The 20,231-nt window shown below is 47.1% G+C and overlaps 1 protein-coding gene across 2 annotated transcripts in view; it reads right to left on the bottom strand.

Moving 5' to 3' along the window:
- Positions 1-19,691, bottom strand: part of LOC147635501 (uncharacterized) — a 28,876-nt gene extending 9,185 nt beyond the window's left edge. The window contains exon 1 of one of the 2 annotated variants that reach the window (XM_086802798.1): positions 19,558-19,691. The gene's annotated coding sequence lies outside the window, so the exon portion shown is untranslated. The remainder of the gene's footprint in view (positions 1-19,557) is intronic. The other variant, XM_086802799.1, reaches the window with a different exon arrangement.
- Positions 19,692-20,231: the final 540 nt, after the last annotated feature.

The following is a 20,231-nucleotide window of genomic DNA, read 5'->3' as shown; positions in this document are numbered from 1 at the left end:
TAAAGGTTGTCGACTGGTGGCTAGGGGTATTACCTACCCCCTTGCAAGGCTGCCCACTTCTTGGGGCTGCCTTGGGGCTAGCCCCTACTATTATACGAGTGCAACTAATATGCCTTAATGCAGTCTACTCCTATGGTTGACACCTACATGCACCTACATGATGATCATTTTCTGAATTCTCTAAAGTGCGTTAAGAGGACTGACTTGACACTAACCTCTATGGTTGGGAGGCTAACCTACATAGCTCGTGTCTGACATGTCTCGGATTGGGGCTCACAAAGGGGTCACGGCATATGCCAAAATATCCTAAAAGGTACTACTTTTGTACATGATTCTTGCACTGTTGATGAGCCACTTTGTCACCGTGTACCACAATGCATGGGTGCACACGACATTCCCTCCTGTTTAGCTTGGCGGCAGGTTCATGGCTTCGAGCTAGTCCGCCAATAATTGTGGATACTCGAGGAAGAACACTTCATCTAGCCAAATGGCTTCATGGGTCCCTGCTATATGAGTGTAACTAATATGCCTTAATGCAGTCTACTCCTATGGCTGATATCTACATGCACCTACATGATGATCTTTTGCTGAATTCTCCAAAGTGGGTTAAGAGGACTGGCCTCTATGGCTGGGAGACTGACCTGACACTGGCCTCTATGGCTGGGAGACTGACCTGACACTGGCCTCTATGGCTGGGAGATTGACCTACGTAGCTCATGCTTGACATGCCCCGGACTGGGGCTCACAAAGGGGTCACAAAATATTCTAAAAGGTACTACTTCTGTACATGATTCTTGCAATGTTGATGAGCCAGTTTGTCATCGTGTACCATAGTGCATGGGTGCACGTGACAACAAAAAACTCCAAAAGATATCCAAAATTTCAAATTGGACAACCCGAGCAAAGAACCCTTGACTCAACATAGAATAGAAAATAGATTAAAAGCTAGGGAAGAATCTCCCCTCCCTACCCCGAACATATGTCGGTGAAGATCCTTTTTCTGCAACGTTTCCAAGCAATGGATATATATATACCTAGATGAATCCAAGAACATGCTCAAATTCACCTTTTAGGAATGTGCATGTTATATACTCATGGTAGTCAACCCACAAGACTATATAACTATCAACTCCATTATGCATAGTATGGACTAGATACTACAACATACCCACTAGCGTCATCAGTGCCCAATAGTGGGTGTAGAACTCTGTATCAAGATATGCTCTCACACATGCACTCCACACACACACACACACACACACACACACACGAGCATATATTCACACAAAGCCCTTCGTAATGAGTTTTTGTTAAACCTCCGGAGATGCAGGGCAGACTTAGCCATAATGAAGCCTAGCACTAAGGGGAGTAGCAAATAGAAAGAATTAGTACAGCAAATAAGTAGTTGATAGGGCAAATGCACCGCTAAAGATACAAAGAATAAGCACAATATCAACTGGCCGCAAGTCGGACGAGAACTTCACAATGGATACTTGGGTCATCCTTTTAGGCTCATGAACCAAGGCACAGAACCTGAAGTTAGATAAGGTCTTTTACATCGCTAGTGGATGCATGTGCATTTGCTTCTGGTGTTACTTCATTCATTCTGCTTGCTTCATCATGATGGGAAAAACGCAGAAACCCTAAAAAATGCAGAACCCTAAAAAATGCAAATCCTAAAAACGCTGAAGTGAAGAAGGTGAAGCATGGCGATGGAATGGAGCCTAGCTCTGATACCATGTTGGAAGAGTGGAAGGAGAGGTGGAGAGATCAAGCCATACTGTGTGGAAGCATAGACATGGATATGGAAGAGGAAGAGAGAGAGAGAGAGAGAGATGCAATAGAACTTGGTGAGTGTGTCTAGAGGTGACAGGGGATCCATCTGGAATAGCCCGTCATATACATGATGCTCATATATGTCTACCAAGTCATGGGTGAAGTAGAAAGTTGAATGCGATGCCTGTGTGGGTGCTGGTGTGGAGCTCGCCAGTGACAGTAAGAGGTATGTGTGATCCACACCAATAGGACGGGGGGATGGTGAAAGATGTTACTGCCTGTGTGGTCTTCATGGACCCCATGATGTAGTCCACTGTGCTACCCCATGATGTAGTCCACTGTGCTAACCCCCCCTATCATGGAAAGCATGTCAGTGCTCCTGAATCCTGCCATTGTCTCATCCCGTTATAAATAACGAGATGGTGTCGTGCTCCCAGCTCAAGTAAGTGATGACCATATTGGTGTTATCTGGCCCCATGTCCTCTGACACCCTGCAAGCTCCCGTGTCCTCCACCTCTAATGTGTGCATCACCTCGGGGTGCTCGAAATCATAAATGTCGCATTGTCGGCTCTGTGTCCGTGCATTGATGACACCAGATTGGGTCCCAATTTACCCACTGAAGGGTCCCCCCTGCAAGTAGGAGTATTTGCTTGTATTTCTTTGGAGAACAGTTACAATGCAGAGAACTTACTGAGAATTGACTCACGGAGACTGCCAAACGCAAGGACCTTGTAGACCAGACGTCTGTTGAACCATCAACAGTTTGAAGCCACTTAGGATAGTCTTATGCACACCCAGATCTGCTGACGGAGGCGTACTACTGAAGGCTGACTGTTGAGGCAAATCTTCGGGGCTGCCTATGGACTGAAGCACTAGGTGCTTGGCTGATATTTATTCATGCAAAGACCAAGGTCTTCAAGCATACATATCTGCACTGTTTTCTATGACTGAAGAATGAATTATGAGATGATTTTATGCCAGGGTAAGGGGCTGCTTATACAGTGCCATATGCTACTGGTGAGTGGCTTTATGCTGCTGTTGGCCAGCTGATAAATGCCACGACTTGCTGGTTATAGCATTAAATGCCCCAAAATAGCATCTCAGCTTTACATGTGTGGTGCTCGTGCTGAATAGCTGCTGGCCGACTGCTGAAGACCTAGCTGACTGCTATCCTAAGCACACCCAGGCTGCTGACTGGACCTTTAAGTCTTTGTATGCCTCTTGGTGTGACCTTTGATGCCCACCAGCCCAAGGCTCCCAGGCTGGTCTAAAGCCTTTTCATCCTTCTGCTAAGCCTCTAAATGCTCCTAAAAGCTTGCTAATGCTAGGATAACCTAAGTGAATGACTGTTCTCCAAGTGGGTTAAGTGATAGACTTTGACACCTAAGGCTTGGAATGACTTACGTAGCTCATGCCTGACATGTCTCGGACTAGGGCTCACAATGGGGTCATTGCGTACGACAAGTATTCCTAAAAAAGTACTAAATTTTCTATATAACTATAGCAATGTTAATGTGTCACACTGCACCTCAGTGCATGGTGCATGTGACATTCCCCCCTCCTCAACCTGGCAGTAGTTGCATGGCCTCCAAGTAGTCTGCCAATAATTGGGGGTGCTCCCGGAAGAAATCCTCGTCTAGCCAAACAACTTCCAGAGTGACTTGGTCCTTGAACTTTGTACTCTCTGACTCTTTGACCAAAACCATGCTTCCACTTATGGAGGAGAATCCACTCAAGATCGATGATTTTTGATTCGTCGACCAGTTCAAGTTGCTGCTCCTTCAATACCTCTTGTAAGGATGGTCCATGTCACCATTTGGCTGCCCAAGTGGTCTTCCTCTATTTCGTGCCAAGGTACGTGAAACCAAACAAAGACCCGGAGCAATAAACAAACACTTCAGATGCTAGCAAAGATATGAAAATGCAGCGGAAACAACTATAAGCAATATCGAAGAGAACACAACACTGAGCCGAAACGGCCAGCCCCCTGTAGAAACTACTTTATTCCAATGAATAAACAGGTTACAAGCAAACCAAGGTGTGGGGTGAAAAACTACACCGGATTTTCGACAAAGCTTCCTCAGCAAATACTTGCACAGGAATCAAAGCACAAACCGCTCCAAGAACCAATACGAATCGTCAGCCCGGTGCGGAGTCAAACTCAACGCCGAACTCTATGCCAAAAACGGCACTGAATAGGCTCTCAAAACAATACTAGATCTTTCCAAAATAGCCCCGGGAAAAGCTCTCAAAACAATCCTTGATACCCTTAAACACAATCCCTAAATCGATGGTCAGTAGGGAGTGGTGAAGAGAAAAGAATCTGTCTAGCTGTTGTAGCACTGTACGGCCTGCTAAAGAGAGAGAAAGCTAAAACCGGCTACTGTCCACTGTACAACCAGTGCAAGGGAGAGGAGAAGAGCTACCCGGCCTGCTGTACTACTGTACGGCCAGCAAAGAGATCAGACTGCTGCCCCTTCTGTACGGCCAGCGAACTGAAGAAAGAGAGAAAAAGCTACCGCCTGCTGCAGCCCCCTTCTATACGACCGACAAACTGGGAAGAGAGAGAGAAAGAGAGAGAGAGAGAGAGGAAAAGCTGTCCTGTAGAGAGAGAAAACTGCTGCTGCAACAATTGGCCTGTAGAGAGAGAAAAGTTGCTACTGCAATCGGCCAGTAGAGAGAAAACTGTACGGCAAGTAAACAGAGAAAGATTGCAGTCGGCCAACCCTGTCAGCTTCTATGGAGGCAGCGACCAGCCCTGTAGCATCTTTGGAGCAAGTCCGCCAATTGAAAACAGCCTAGAATTTGCTGTATGGCCAGCGCAAGAGAGAGGAGAGAGAAAATCTGTAGTCAGCCAATAGAGGAGAGAAAGAGAGAGAGAGAGAGCTCCATCGGGATGCACATCTCCAAAAACTGCCCCAATCCCTTCTTAGATAGAGTCGACTAGCTATATTTGAAGCACTTTTCCCTTTTTGCCCAAAATAGCTGAGCTTGCCCAAAAATATCAACTTTTTAGCTTTTCTTGGCTTGTACTCTTTAGCCCAAAAATATCAACTTTATGCTTTCCTTGGCTTGTACTCCAAGTTTTAGCCCAAAAATATCAACTTTTATGCTTTTCCTGGCTTGATGCCCAAGTTTCATCTAGGCGCCTCCTTTCGTCCACCTGTCCAAGCCCAAAATAATAGCATGTCCAGACCGTCTTGAATGATGTGTGAACACACTGACTCATAAATATTATAAGTCACTTTGATGAATAAAATCCCATGCTGCTTTTGCTACGTGGCCATCTTTTTAGGCCAAACCATGCTAGTATCAGCATGTTGCCCCTTCTGTAACGACCAACGAATTGAAGAAAGAGAGAAAAAGCTGCCGCATGCTGCCCCCTTCTATATGACCAGAAAATTGGGAAGATAGAGGAAAAGTTGTCTTGTAGAGAGAGGAAACTGCTGCTGCAGCAGTTGGCCTATAGAGAGAGAAAAGTTGCAGCTGCAGTCGGCCTGTAGAGAGAGAAAAGTGTACGGCAAGTAAACAGAGAAAGATTGTTGTCAGCCAGCCCTGTCAGCTTCTATGGAGGCAGTCGACCAGCCCTGTAGCATCTTTGGAGTAAGTCGGCCAGCTGAAAACAGCCTAGAATCTGTTGTAAGGCAACGCAGGAGAGAAGAGAGAGAAAATCTGCAGTCAGCCAGTAGAGGAGAGAGAGAGAGAGAGAATTCCAATGGGATACGTATCTCCAAAAATTGCCCCAATCCCTTCTTACCTAGAGTTGACTAGCTATATTTGTAGCACTTTTCCCTTTTGCCCAAAATAGCTGAGCTTGCCCAAAAATATCAACTTTTTAGCTTTTCTTGGCTTGTACTCTAAGTTTTAGCCCAAAAATATCAACTTTATGCTTTCCTTGGCTTGTACACCAAGTTTTAGCCCAAAAATAAAAACTTTTATGCTTTTCCTGGCTTGATGCCCAAGTTTCATCTAGGTGCCTCCTCATCTAGGTGCCTCCTTTTGTTCACTTGTCCAAGACTAAAATAATAACATGTCCAGCCCATCTTTAATGATATGTGAACACACCGACTCATAAATATTATAAGTCACTTTGATGAATAAAATCCCATGTTGCTTTTGCTGTGTGGCCATCTTTTTATTATTTATTATTTATTATTTTTTCCAACTGGCCTTTGGCCCAAGATCCTCCCATAGTTACCAATTTTTCACCATCCGTAAGCGGCCGCCCGTTGGCGCTTATTTATCCACCCGTAGGCGATGCCGCTGAGGAAGCACCAAGGGGGGTTTTGAACCCAGGACCTCTTCATTCTAGGCAAACACCTTCACCACTTGAGCTATCATCTCATCTTTTTAGGCCAAACCATGCTAGTAAAGTGCTCTAGCTTTCTTCTGTGGAAAATCCCCGTTCACACCTTGGTTCCAGACAGTGTGTGAAACACTATTCAAGACTGGTGAGGGAACCAAAATGGTGACAGTATGGGAGCTAGGGAGCTTTGTGTCACCCGTACTGAGGCCACGTTCGCGTCACCTACAGGAGGCCAAGCCTCGTGTCACCCGTAGTGTGCCAGGACGTGGAATCCACTATTAGGGATCCCAGTTTAGGCTTCCCACTAAGCCAATTCCGTGCTTGGGAAGACCTGTTATTTACAAATTCCAAGAACAAGAGATGTATCCATTGCATAATGCATGTGCACGCATCTCTGCTTGCCTGAAAATGATTTCGTGTGACTTGTTTTCATGTGAATGCCTACTATGACGTGTCCAGTTCACGGGCCAGGGATACCCACTCGTGAGCCATATGAATGCCCTATATTTTGACATAGTTTGTGGCACGTGAACAAATGGTAAGTATTCATTTAACCTTTGTTTATTATTGTAAAGGTTTTATAACCTTAGTGGTTCACACTATTAAAGTTGGGCATCAGCCACCACTGGCCCAGTGCCGGGGGCCCAAGGTTAAAAGTATGGCCAACCCAAGCTCTGGGCACCCACACATGGCCTCATGATTGTGTGGACACTTTAAGGAGGTGCCCACCATTAATTATGGTGGGTTGTGCCACATGGCACAAGGTGCTTGGAACCCTCCACCTCCTCTCCCCCATTCTTCTCCACCTTTTTCGCCTATTTCCCTCTCTTGCAAGATGGAACCCATCACTCTCCCTCTTCTTGGCTGAAAGTCGACTATCTCTCTCTTCCTCTTTCCTTTTCTGTTGGTCGACGACTCCCTTGGTGGATAGCTACTGTACCTACTGTAGCTGCTTGTGGTACTCGTCGCTGAAACTGCTGCACCTTTTGTACCTGTGATGCTCTCGGAGAGTGTGAAGTTCTTTCATTTTTAAAGTATAGTACTTCTGCTTGAGAAAGACGTTAGAACTATTTATCTTGTTTTCAAACAAATTCTCAAGCTTATTCCATACCTGTCAATCGAGGTGGTGTTACGGTGTATGAGATCGTCAGCGAGACTTGAGACCAATATGTACGAAAGCTCTATCATTTCAGTCGTCCCATGCTTTCACTTCAAGAGATGTGGCTGCTCCCTCTGGTTTTTCCTCAGTACCTTTAACAATGCTCCAAATCCTATCTCTCATCAGGAGTAACCTGATCTTAGTCTACCAAGCTGGGAAGTTACTTTCATTGAACTTGTCGAATGTGATGCTGCTTCTACCGAGATCCATGGTAGTGCAAAGACTAATGGCAGTTCTAGGCAATAGCACAACAAGATGTGCATAGTTTCAATTAGACAATTTTCACCTTATTATTAAAAAGCCAATAAATTTGATTTCCAACGTGGACTTTTGCGGTTGTGGCACAGGTGACACAGCTATTCTTGATGATGTCACGCTACTGTTGGTGTAATACTAGAGAGCACAGAAGACACAATCCTGTGCAAGAGGCACATATGATGGACAGCACTTAGGAGGCAAGCAAGAGGAGAGAGGTAGGCAACTAGTGCCATGTGTGAAAGAGTGCACAGAGCGGAAGCAGAGTGGCACTAGAATGTGCTGAACAGAGAGTGCAAGAGAGAGAGAGAGATATGGAGCAAACTATGCTGAATATACTGAACCAAAACAGTCCCAAGCAAGAGACAGTGATAGTCTCATAAGTGAGGGAGCAAATAAGTACAAGACTCTATGAAAAATGAGAGGCCAGCACCCACTATTTATAGTGGGGAAGAGCTGGCTGACTGGAGCATAGAAACAGGCCGACTGGAGCTGTTGGACATGGCTCACTAGAAAAATGCCAGAATGGCTGGGAAAAATCCCAGAAAAATACTAAAAAAGGGGTGGCCAGCCCACAAGCAAGGGCCATACAAAAGGGGACCAAATGGGCACCATACAGAGTAGAAACTGGGGATGAAAGTGCTAACACCCCCTCTCAGCACCAGATGCTGAACAAACTCCGAGAATCCGAAGATGAGGAGCCAAGGAAGCCTGAGAAACCGGCTTGGTGAACAAATCTGCAGCATTCTCCGCGGAAGGAAAATACTCCAAACGCAAATCTCCAGCAAGAACCCGTTCACGAACATAGTGATACTGAATCTCAATGTGTTTCGTACGAGCATGAAACACAGGGTTCTTGGCGATGGCGATGCAACTCTGATTGTCACACCAAAGAAGAGTAGATCCGGTAGGAGGACAGCCAAGCTCCTCCAATAATCTCCGCAACCATATCGCCTCACATGCAGCATAGCAAACTGCACGGTACTCCGCCTCGGTAGAGGAAAGCGCCACAGTAGGCTGCTTTTTACTGCTCCAAGAAATGGCTCCAAACCCAAGTGAAAAAACACAACCAGTGGTCGAACGCCGTGTATCTGGATCTCCAGCCCAATCTGAGTCAGACCATCCAACAAGAGTGCGTCCTTGGCCATAAAAGATGCCAAAATCCAGAGTGCCACGTAAGTACCGAAGAACTCTGAGAGCACATCGCCAATGCTGCTGACGGGGGTTGGATGAGAAGGAACTCAATAAACTGACTGCGAAGCATATGTCCAATCGGGAGTAGGTCAACCATACCAAACAACCGACGAGAACCCGATACTGTCCCTGATCAGTCCCTGGAGAAGCATCAAGTGAAGAAAGCTTCTCACCAATATACAAAGGAGAAGATACTGGTTTGCACCCAGTCATCTGAAATCTGTCGAGAATCTCCCGAGTGTACTTCTGCTGAGAGAAGAAAATGCCCTTCGAGGTCTGCCAAATCTCAAAGCCAAGAAAATAGTGCAAGAGGCCCAGATCCGTCATCTCAAACTCTGTCTCCAAAGCATCCATAACAGAACGGATCCGCACAGAATAAGAACCTGTAAAGATGAGGTCATCAACATAGACCACAATGATAACAATCAGCCCCCTCTCAAGGAGGATATAAAGGTTCGAATCTGCATGAGAGCGGCGCAGGCCGAGCTTCTGAAAGAACTCATCAATCCGCTGGTACCAAGCCCGCGGAGCCTGCTTTAGACCATATAAAGCCTTCTTCAGCCGGTACACATGATCCTGTTTGCCCGGAACAACAAATCCTGGCGGCTGATCAACATAAACCTCCTGTGTAAGCTCTCCATTCAAGAAAGCCGACTTGACGTCCATCTGGAAAACGGGCCATCTATGATGTCCTGCAAGTGCAAGAACGGTGCGAATGGTAGTCATTCGGGCCGTTGGAGCGAAAGTCTCATTGAAGTCGACACCAGGGCGCTGAGCATAAGCCTTGGCAACCAACCTCGCCTTGTGCTTGTCCAAGCTGCCATCAGCTCGGAACTTTGATTTGAAAATCCAACGCACACCAATCACCTTACGCTGCAGAGGCCGAGGCACCAAAATCCAAGTGCCATTCCGTTCGATAGCATCCAGCTCTGTCTGCATAGCATGACGCCAAGACTCATGTGAAAGAGCCTCGTCTACAGAAGTGGGATCAGAAGGACCATTAATGATTGTAGACATAAGAGCATAATTAACAAACATGTTGCCCTCATGAATTTGTTTCCCTGTAACTTTGGAAGAACGCCGAAGAGAACCAGGCGGAGGAGCAGAAGGAAGCTCACGTAACCCAGAGTCACGAACTGTCTGATAATACCAACCAGGTACAGATCTGCTCGAACTCGCCGGAGGAGGAGCAGGGTCATCATCATCTGACTGAGAATCCTCAGCTGGAGGTGTAACAGTAACAGCGGGAGCAGGAGGAGGAGTAGGAGGAGGAGAAGGAGGTGCAAGAAGAAGAAGCTCACCACTCCCCTCTGAAGATGTAGGAGTCTCGTCGAACACCACATCACGGCTCACAACAACTTTATCGGCTTGAGGATCATAAAGACGATATGCCTTGGACACAGTGCTGTATCCGAGAAAAGTCATGCGCTGAGACTTCGAGTCCAACTTGGAGCGGTGCTCCTTAGGCACATGAACATACGCCGTACATCCAAATATCCGGAAATGAACAACGGAGGCCTTCTCACCATGGAAAGCCTCATATGGAGTTTTGTCGGGAAGAGCAGCAGTAGGAGACCTATTCTGAATGTAGACAGCAGTGGAAGCCACCTCAGCCCAGAAGCGTCGAGGTAATGAAGAATGCTCAAGCATAGCACGGGCCATCTCCATAATGGTCCTATTCTTCCTCTCGGCAACTCCATTCTGAGATGGAGTATATGCAGTAGTAAGCTGTCTCCGAATGCCATGTGTCTTGCAATATTGCTGAAACTCCTGGGATGTAAACTCACCCCCTCCATCGGTCCTGAGAGCCTTGACCGAGTGACCGGTCTCTTTTTCCACCTCGGCTTTCCAATCACAGAAGTGATGAAAAGTCTCATCCTTGGTCTTCAGAAAGAAAACCCAAGTATATCTGGTACAATCATCCACCATCACGAGCATGTACAACGCCTTACTCAAAGACGCGGTACTCATAGGACCACATAAGTCTACATGAATGAGAGCAAGTGATGTCGAAGATCTGTGTGTCGCCTCCTTCGGAAAGGCGGCTCGGTGCTGCTTCCCCTGCAAACAAGAGGAACAAGGAGAAGACGGAGCCTTGATGGTTGGTAATCCATCAACCAATCCATCCTTCGAAGCTCGCTGCAGAAGCTGATAGCTCAAATGGCCAAACCGAGCATGCCAAAGAGCAGAAGAAGCACCAGAAGAAAGCAGAGCGGTCAGTTTGTAGAGGCCACTATCTTGGACTCCCTGAGCCAAGATGCTACCAATCGCTTTATCACGAATGGTAATCTCATAACGAGAAAAGATCACCTCCGCACCCTGAGCTGTAAGAGCACTTACTGACAAAAGGTTAAAAGCCAAATCTGGAATATACAGAACGTCAGAGAAGTACCTCTTGTCCTCTTCAGAACGGAAGATGGGGATAGTGCCATGACCATGCACTGGCACAGAAGAAGAATCACCCAGAGTGATCTCGCCTGATCTGGCAGTGAAGTCTTCGAACCAATCTCGATGGGGTGTCATATGAGCAGTCCTTCTTGGGTTGAGACACCGCCGTTGAGGAAGAGTTCTTTGCTGCTTCATCACGCTTCTTCTTGTGACATTGGGGTGACTTGTGACCCTTCTTGCCACAATAATGACATTCAATGTCCTTATTCTTTGAAGATTTGTTGTCTTTATCCTTATCGGAATCCTTGGAGTTCTTGTCAGAACCCCCTTTACCTTTCTTTTGTTGAGACTTCCCTTTATCTCGTGCTGCCAAAGCTCCATCAGGGCCACCGGAGGTGCCAGCCCGCTCCTCAAAGCGAGACTCTATCTGCATAATGGAGGGCAGAACTTCCTCCCATGTAACTGGAACAGGACGAGGAGAAGAAACCAGAGACTGAAAGTATGCATCAAACCTCTCTGGAAGTTTGGAGAGCAGCCGAATAGCCATATCCTCTGTGGAGATGTCCTTGCCACAAACAGCAAGCTCGTCTCGGAGATCTTTCATCTTCGAGATGAAAGCAGATAAAGATGGAAACGCAGAAACTGATAAGTTCATAAGTTGCTTTTCCAATGCCAAAATCCGACCCGGAGACTTAATCTCATAGAGATCTGCAAAAGCCTTCCAAACTTCATGTGCAGCATCAGCTGTACGCACATGAGAGAGAACAGCATCCTGACAGTTCAACATCAGGAAGGAGAAAACACGTCGATCATTCGACTGCCAAATATCAATGTGCGCCTGAGTCACACTACCGGAAGCAAGGGTGGGAGGGGTGGCATTGGCTGGTGTAACAAGCCAATCCCAGAGATCCACGCCACGCAAGGCCGATTTCACCTTCACCTTCCATAGGGTGTAGTTGGAACCATCCAACTTGGCAGACTCAGCAAACATATGAAGAGAAGTGGGAGCAGCCATCACAAGAGCTTGGGCTCAATCTCAAGAAATGCACAATCTCTGAAGAAAAGGTGTCCTCCACAGGTACCAAGAGTGCCACCAAAGCCTGCAACACCACAAGCCCCCTCTGCAAAGGGAAAGGACCACTGGAGAGGAAAACGCAGCAATGAACAAGTGCTGTCCTGTAGAAAACAGGCCGCCTGCAGTCCAATCTCCAAGTGGGCAATGAAACGGTGATCTCCAAGAGCCAGACGGCTGAATCGGTGAAGCCAATCTGAAGAAAAAAACGACCAGCAGAGTGCTGTCCAGAAAACGCAGCAGCAAAAGCTATGGATCTGGAAGAAAACGCAGAGGAGGTGGTGCTGAAAACAGGGCTGAATCTGGGGCAGCAGAAAGGTTGCTAAACCTGGAGCTCTGATACCATGAAAGAGTGCACAGAGCGGAAGCAGAGTGGCACTAGAATGTGCTGAACACAGAGTGCAAGAGAGAGAGAGAGAGATGGAGCAAACTATGCTGAATATACTGAACCAAAACAGTCCCAAGCAAGAGACAGTGATAGTCTCATAAGTGAGGGAGCAAATAAGTACAAGACTCTATGAAAAATGAGAGGCCAGCACCCACTATTTATAGTGGGAAAGAGCTGGCCGACTGGAGCATAGAAACAGGCCGACTGGAGCTGTTGGACATGGCTCACTAGAAAAATGCCAGAACGGCTGGGAAAAATCCCAGAAAAATACTAAAAAAGGGGTGGCCAGCCCACAAGCAAGGGCCATACAAAAGGGGACCAAATGGGCACCATACAGAGCAGAAACTGGGGATGAAAGTGCTAACAATGTGGACAAACACAGGCGAGTCAAAGCAGTGGACAAGGCAGAAGCTCGGTGCTGCAGAGGCAAAAGGCCATAGGTCTCGCGTTAGGTCGACACAGGGGAGAGACACTTGGCGAGGCTATACATAAAGCATATGGACCAAAAATGGGCCAACCAGGCAAGGCTGAAAAGCGACACGACTGCGGAAGGGCATAGAAGGTAGCGCAACAGAGAGCTGACGAGTAGATGAGGTCGACCACGAAAGAGACGCAGCTTAGCCGGGTGTCTTGTTAGTGGTTCACTGGAGGGAATGGTAACCCGAGTTAAAGGAGGCGCACGAAGAGGTCGCCAGGGTGAAGGGGTTGTGCAGGTAGAAATGTCAGTTGGACATATGTACAATTAACCAAGAAATCCAAAAGGATGATAGACCCTTCATAGCGATGCTGTAAAAACCTAGATGTGTAGAAATCCGCTCTGATACCAATTGAGAGCCCAGGTCCGATGCTTAGCAGGAATCGGCTATGGCAGATGATGCTCCATGTTCAAGCGAAGATAGAGTGAGAGAGGAAAAGACTGATGAAAACTTGATGCAAAGACAAATGATAGCACTGTACAAATGAAAGAGTGATTGATGTGTAAACCTTCCAAGCACGATACTCTTTTATAGACTAAAAGCCTTATCTTTCTCAACATTCTACTCACTCAGGCAGTGACACTTGGCTAAACCAGTGACATCACTGCTTACAAACACATTAGATGGCTATAAGTCCATGCTCACACACTTAACACACATATACCTTTTAAAGGGTATTCACACACAAAGTGTCAAAATACGCAGCGGAAATGATAACCAAACTTGAGACCACAAGAGCAAGTAGAGTGCAGAAAATAGACAGCACAAGAAAGACAGAGAGATAGGCCTGTAAACTCTTCTCTATACACAAGATCCCGAGAAAAACTGAATGAATACAAAGTGGGGATCATGGGGCCTATTTATATGGCCCCATGGATGCAGTCGGCCAGCGCATGAAGTGCCACCAACCCTCCACGACTGGGCAAAGCCAGTCGGCCCCAGCAGAAAAACACCACGACCTCCTCTAATCAAGTCGGGCAGTCTTCACGAACACATGAGTGCAGTCGGCTAGCATCAGAGGCTCCTGCCAGCTTGTGGCATCCACCCACACCAAGGAAAAATGGAAAAAAATGGGGAAAAAATACAGGGAGTGAGGAAAAATGATAAAACACCTATACAGGGTGGGCACACCCACAACAGAGGCCCTGGTGTCTGATTAAGACAGGAGATGACTTCTAGCACCCCCTCTCAGCTCCTGGCTGTGAAATCAACCCAAGGGAGCTGGAGTGCCGCCTGAGCGTAGCCTGAGGTAGAGACTTCGTGAAGAGGTCCGCCGCATTGTCCTCCGTCGAACAATAAAGGAGCAAGGTGTCACCAGCCAAGATCTTCTCACGTACAAAGTGATACTGTATCTCTATGTGCTTGGTCCGGGCATGGAAGACCGAGTTCCGAGCAATAGCTATACAACTCTGGTTATCGCACTGGATGACTGTGGGCTCCTTCTGTGGAAACCCAATCTTGCCTAGCAACCTCCGCAACCACACAACCTCGCAAGCAGCACCACAAGCAACCCGGTACTCTGCCTCTGTCGAAGATAGGGCAATAGTTGGCTGCCGCTTACTGCTCTAAGAAACTGCTCCTGAGCCAAGGGTAAAACTGTATCCTGAAGTAGATCTCCTCGTGTCTGGATCTCCTCCCCAATCTGAGTCACTCCAACCTTGGAGTCTGACTCCATCCCCTCCTGTGTAAAAGAGTCCTAGATCCTTCGTACTCTACAGATACCGCAAGATCCGCAATCCTGCGTCCCAATGAGACTTCAATGGTGTCTGCATAAAAGAGCTCAACAGCCCCATGGAGAAGCTCAAGTCCAATCTGGTGTTCAGCAACCAGATCAATGAACCAACCAACTTCCGGTATCGCGAGGCATCGACTGGCTCACAAGGATCATTAACGGTTAACTTTGTGTTTGGGTCCATCGGCGAAGTAATAGGCTTGCAGTTCTCCATCCCAAAGGCCTCAAGCAACTCATGAACATACCGCTGCTGAGAGACAAAAAACCCCCTCTGGGTCTGCCAGATCTCCAATCCCAAAAAGAAGTGGAGTAAGCCTAAGTCGGTCATCTCAAACTCCTTTGACAAGGCAGCCTTCGTCACACCAATGTGCTCCACATGACCGCCGATGAGAATGAGATCATCCACATAAAGGATGATAATCGTAATCATGCCGCATTCCCGAAAGAGATACAGGTTAGGATCTGCAACCGATCTCTGAAATCTAGTCCGAACAAAGAAGGAATCAATCTTCTGATTCCAAGCCCTGGGAGCCTGCTTAAGACCATACAAGGCCTTACGTAACCTGTAAACCTTCTCTTCTGATCCTGAAACAACAAAGCCTGGAGGCTGCTCAACATACACCTCCTCCTGCAGGTCACCATTAAGGAACGCAGATTTGACATCCATTTGCTACATAGGCCACCTCTGAGAAGAAGCAAGGGCAAGAACGGTCCGAATCGTGGACATCCGTACTGTCGGTGCAAAGGTATCCTTGTAGTCGATGCCTAGCCGCTGAGCATAACCTTTAGCCACAAGTCTGGCTTTGTGTTTGTCCACCGACCCATCTGACGCATATTTGGTCTTAAAGACCCATTTGACACCAATGACTGACCGTTTCGACGGCCTCGGTACCAACTCCCATGTGTTGTTCTTCTCGATGGCATCAAGTTCCACCAGCATGGCTTTCCTCCAAGTATCCTGTGAAAGGGCTTCCTTGACGAAAGTGGACTCCTTGTCCCGCATAATACGAGACATCGGAGCATAGTTTACCTGAAGAAGCTCCACTGTATTGCTTTTGTCTCGGACTTTGTGTGATCTTCGAGGGCCGTCCTCTGTGGTCCACTCGGAGGGTAACTCCGTGACACCTGACCCCCGAAGGGTGTCCAACAACCACCTGGGTACTCGAACAGATCGTGGAGCCTCCTGCTGTTGCGGGGGCTCTACTCCAGCTGCAGGCTCAACCTCCTGTGTTGACTGAGGGTGATCAACTGGAGCAATGGTCTGGGAATCATCATCAGACTCCTCTGGATCTCCAAGAAGTGGCGGCTCCTCGACAGTGGATATTGGAACATGCTCATCAAAGACCACATCCCGACTGACAACAATCTCATTCTTGTCTGGATCATACAATCTGTATCCCTTGGAAAGAGAATTATACCCCACAAATATAAGCTTGCGTGACTTGGAGTCAAGGTTCCCCCTCTGCTTCTTCGGAATATGAACATACGCATCACTCCCAAAAACACGAAAGTGCGAGACATCAGGTTTCCTGCCAAAGTATGCCTCAAACGGAGTCATATTAGGTACTGAAGTCATTGGAGACCGGTTGAGGATATGGACAGCCGTTGCCACAACCTCTCCCCAAAGTGGACGAGGAAGATCACGATGCTCCAGCATGGTCCTCGCCATCTCCACCACAATCCTGCTTTTGCGTTCTACAACCCCATTCTCTGAAGGCGATCCGGTATTGGCCAGTTCCCTCTTGATGCCATGGTCTGCACAAAATCTGAGAAATACAGTCGAGGAGAATTCTCCCCCTTTGTCAGCCTTGAGAGTCTTTACCTGCAATCCAGACTCTTTCTCCACCATCACGTGCCAATCCTTGAACCGTGCAAAAGCTTGGTCCTTCTGTGAAAGAAAGTAGACCCACGTGAATCTGGTACAGTCATCAACAAGCAGCATAAAATAGAGAGATCCTCCCAATGATGGCGTCTGCTGAGGTCCACACAAGTCAGTGTGAATCAACTCCAACGGTTTCAAAGCCCGCCTGGAAGCCTGCTTCGGAAAGGATTCCCTGTGCTGCTTACCATGTATGCAAAAACTGCAACGTCCTTGCCTACTGCCAACAACTAGCAAGCCAACCACTATCTGGTCTCGAAAAGCTCGCCGCAATGCATCCACATTTAAGTGGCCAAAACGAAAGTGCCACAAATCTCCGACCTGAGAACCTGTCAACGAGGAGAGTGCAGAGCGCTTGTAGATAACATTCTCCACACCACCTTCCCAAACAACCTGGCCAGTCTCACGGTCCCGTAGAGCAACTCAATGCTCCTCAAATTCCACCCGAAAGCCAGTCTTGCATACTTCATGCACTGACAGAAGATGAAAACCCAGAGCAGGGACATTAAGAACACGGGAAGCATGCTTGCCCCCCCTGCCGTCGGGAATAATCTCCATCCAGCCCTCATTGTGTATCGGAATAGTGGAGTTGTCGCCAATAAAAATGCGACCTGACTGCCGTTTCACATCCAAAAAGAAGTCACGGGACGGAGTCATGTGCCTGGAAGCACTACTGTCAAGAATCCATTCCCGGGTATCCTTCGCGGTGAAGCCAACTGCCTCCTCGCTCGAAGACGATGAAGCATCGGAGTCCATCATCTCTAAGTGCACAAATGCAGGAGTCTTTGCGGCTGAGGCTGAAGAATCGGCACTCTTCCCAGTCCGCTTAGGACACTTCCTCCAATAGTGGCCTTTCTCGCCACAATCATTGCAGGATCGTTCGGCCTTTAGCTTCTCTCGTTCTGAGTCGGGCTTCTTCTCAGAAGACTTCTCCGATGAAGCCTTCCCTTTGCCCTTGTTGTTATTCCGGCCTTTCGACCGTTGGCCAGTTAAGGCCTCCGAACCTCCGTTGTGAGGAGGGTTTGTGAAACGTTACTCCTGGTCCAAGACCATTGGCACAAGCTCCTCCCAGGTAATGGTGTTGAGCCTGCCACTCGTAATCAAAGAGGAGTAGAAAGCAGAATACTGAGCAGGCAAGTGGGACAACAAAGTAATGGCCATGTCTTCAGATGATATCTCCTTCCCAGCTTGGAGGACTTCCTGCTGAAGGGCTTGCAGCTTGTTAATGTGCTCCCGCATCGTCGATGACTTTGCAGGGTTCATAACCCGCATCTGCACTTCCAAGGAGATCCTCTTCATAGGTGATACCCTGTTATAAAGATAAGCCAAGTGCTGCCATATGCCTCTGGCCAACGTCATGTGCTTTACGTGATTGATTACTTGTGGTGTGCAATTGAGGAAAATAAATGACCGGACTCTGGCGTTGACACGATCCCACATCTGTGCCTGTGCCTCTCGGTCCTTCTTCATCGACAGTAACTCCGCTTCCTCTACTTCCGGCCGTGGAACCCCGATGACGATGAAATCAACGTCATATGACTCTAGCACAGACTCCATCATAACCTTCCAGATGCCGTAATTGTTCCTGTCCAACGGACGGTCCACTGGGAATGTGGGGAGAGTCGGGATCTTCACATGCTTCTCAGCCATCTCTAACAAATCTGCCATCGCGGGGATGTAACTGTGAAGGGGTGGGTGGGTGGGGAAAAAAACTCTAAACCTGCAAGTGGCTGTCCAGCACCTTAGCCCGCCTTCCTCTTGCAACTTCTCTTCCCGAACAGTCCAAAACAGTCCACCAATCAGCAACTTAACTATCCCCCTCTTGCTCAGAAAACTCCCAAGATCTATCAGGAGCCTAGGGCTCTGATACCATGTCAAAATACGCTGCGTATTTTGACATAAAGCTCCAAAATACCTAACACTATCCGATGATATATTAGTGCATTGATTAAAGCTAAAATATTTACAAACAATCCTACTGGATCTATTGAAAATTAACCTGCTTACTAAGTTCTTTGCGAAAAAGCAAAAAACCCTCAGCTAGTCCTCTTCTAGTTGCTAAAATATGATGCAATATGAAACCTAGACTGATCCAGATCAATCACTACCGTTCCAGCTGATTTTGCCACTTTCATGGCTAATCTTCTCTCTCTTGACTCGTTGCTCCAAAAGACTTGAAGAAGATGTGTAGAATAGGGAGGGAGGGGTCCTATGTATAGGAAAAGTATGCCAACTAAGACAACTCATTTGTGTTAGTTGCCTTAGCATGCGTTTTGCATTAATTGCATTCGCACATTGGTGGACAAACTACTCGGTGCCCTACCTTACCTCTATTGTCCCTAGATAGATTAGGACTCACAAGATGTGTTGATTCCTCTGCAAAACCCTAACTCTAGCTAGTAACTTAGCAAGAAAGATGCATGAAATGAATGGGGATGATGCATGTGGCATCATGGTTTCAGTATTCACCAATATTGGTACAATGAATGTGCTGGAGAATGAGTTAAGGGCCATCTTTGTGTTCTTTTTCCCCCCCTAGAGTAGATCCATCTGTGGTAGCAACTTGCGTGCACACCCGAAGGTGGCTTAGTCTCCGGGCCCGGATGGCGAGAATTTGAACTCGAGACCTCACCCTAACTAGTCACAAACCCACACGGCTAGGCTACACACCCACTGCAGGGAACCCAGATACTTTTGGGACACTGATACTCAATTGAGCATTAGCAGTGTCACAAAGACAATCATTTTTGTGCCTGACCGAAAATGAAGAAAATATCACAGGCATGAAGAAAATCACATCTCTGAAAGCACCAAATAAAATAAAATAAAATGCTGAATGATTTCAGTGGATGCATGGATGGAGGGTTCAACTAAAAATCTTATAATTGGAGAAAAAATTCAGAGAGAGAGACAGAAAAAAAAAGAACTCACAAATTGGCCTCCAAGCTTCCACGTTACTTCGCATCGCACACGGCTTTGCAGAAATGCTTTTAATTTTTACTCCTTATAATAGTTGCGTTTTATAGGGGCATATTAACTAGACCTCAATCTTATTTAATTAAACCCCTTCAATGTAGCTAAGGTTTGCTTCTTAGCCTTTGTAGTGGGAAGGTGGATTCCTCCCTCGACTCACAAATTACCCCCGTCACATAGCTCACTCGCATCGAACCTGGGCCCCACCCAACCGTTCTACCACTAGACTACGCGCCTGTGGGAGCCTAAAGCTCTCACTTTATCATAGGTTGTTAGGTCCCTTATCTATCTATGTAATATGAGGCCGGAGATTCAGTTTGGGTTCTCCGAATTAAGCATGTTTATGCACATTCCCGAAAGTAAGCATTGGGAAGGCTGCCAATGCAAGCAAGTATTTAGATACTTACATGGCACTCATTCCCTTGGCTTATTCTATGATAAGGGGGGTGATATTCAGTTGTCTATTTTCGTAGTGATTCCGATTATGGGCTGGATGTTACGACACGCTAGTGGTTTTTTCTTTTAGTATCCTGTGATTCATGTATATTATGACTGACAGTGACCACTTTGGGTTGTGAAGCTGAGTATAGGACACCTTTTACAATGACTATGGAGTGTGTATGTCTTAGATG

This window comes from Cibotium barometz, chromosome 9 (genome assembly GCF_041138505.1).
Source record: "Cibotium barometz isolate CiBa-2024 chromosome 9, ASM4113850v1, whole genome shotgun sequence".
NCBI classification, from domain to species: domain Eukaryota; kingdom Viridiplantae; phylum Streptophyta; class Polypodiopsida; order Cyatheales; family Cibotiaceae; genus Cibotium; species Cibotium barometz.
The sequence above is the reverse complement of the archived record's forward strand: the minus strand, read 5'-3'. Positions and strand labels throughout refer to the sequence as shown.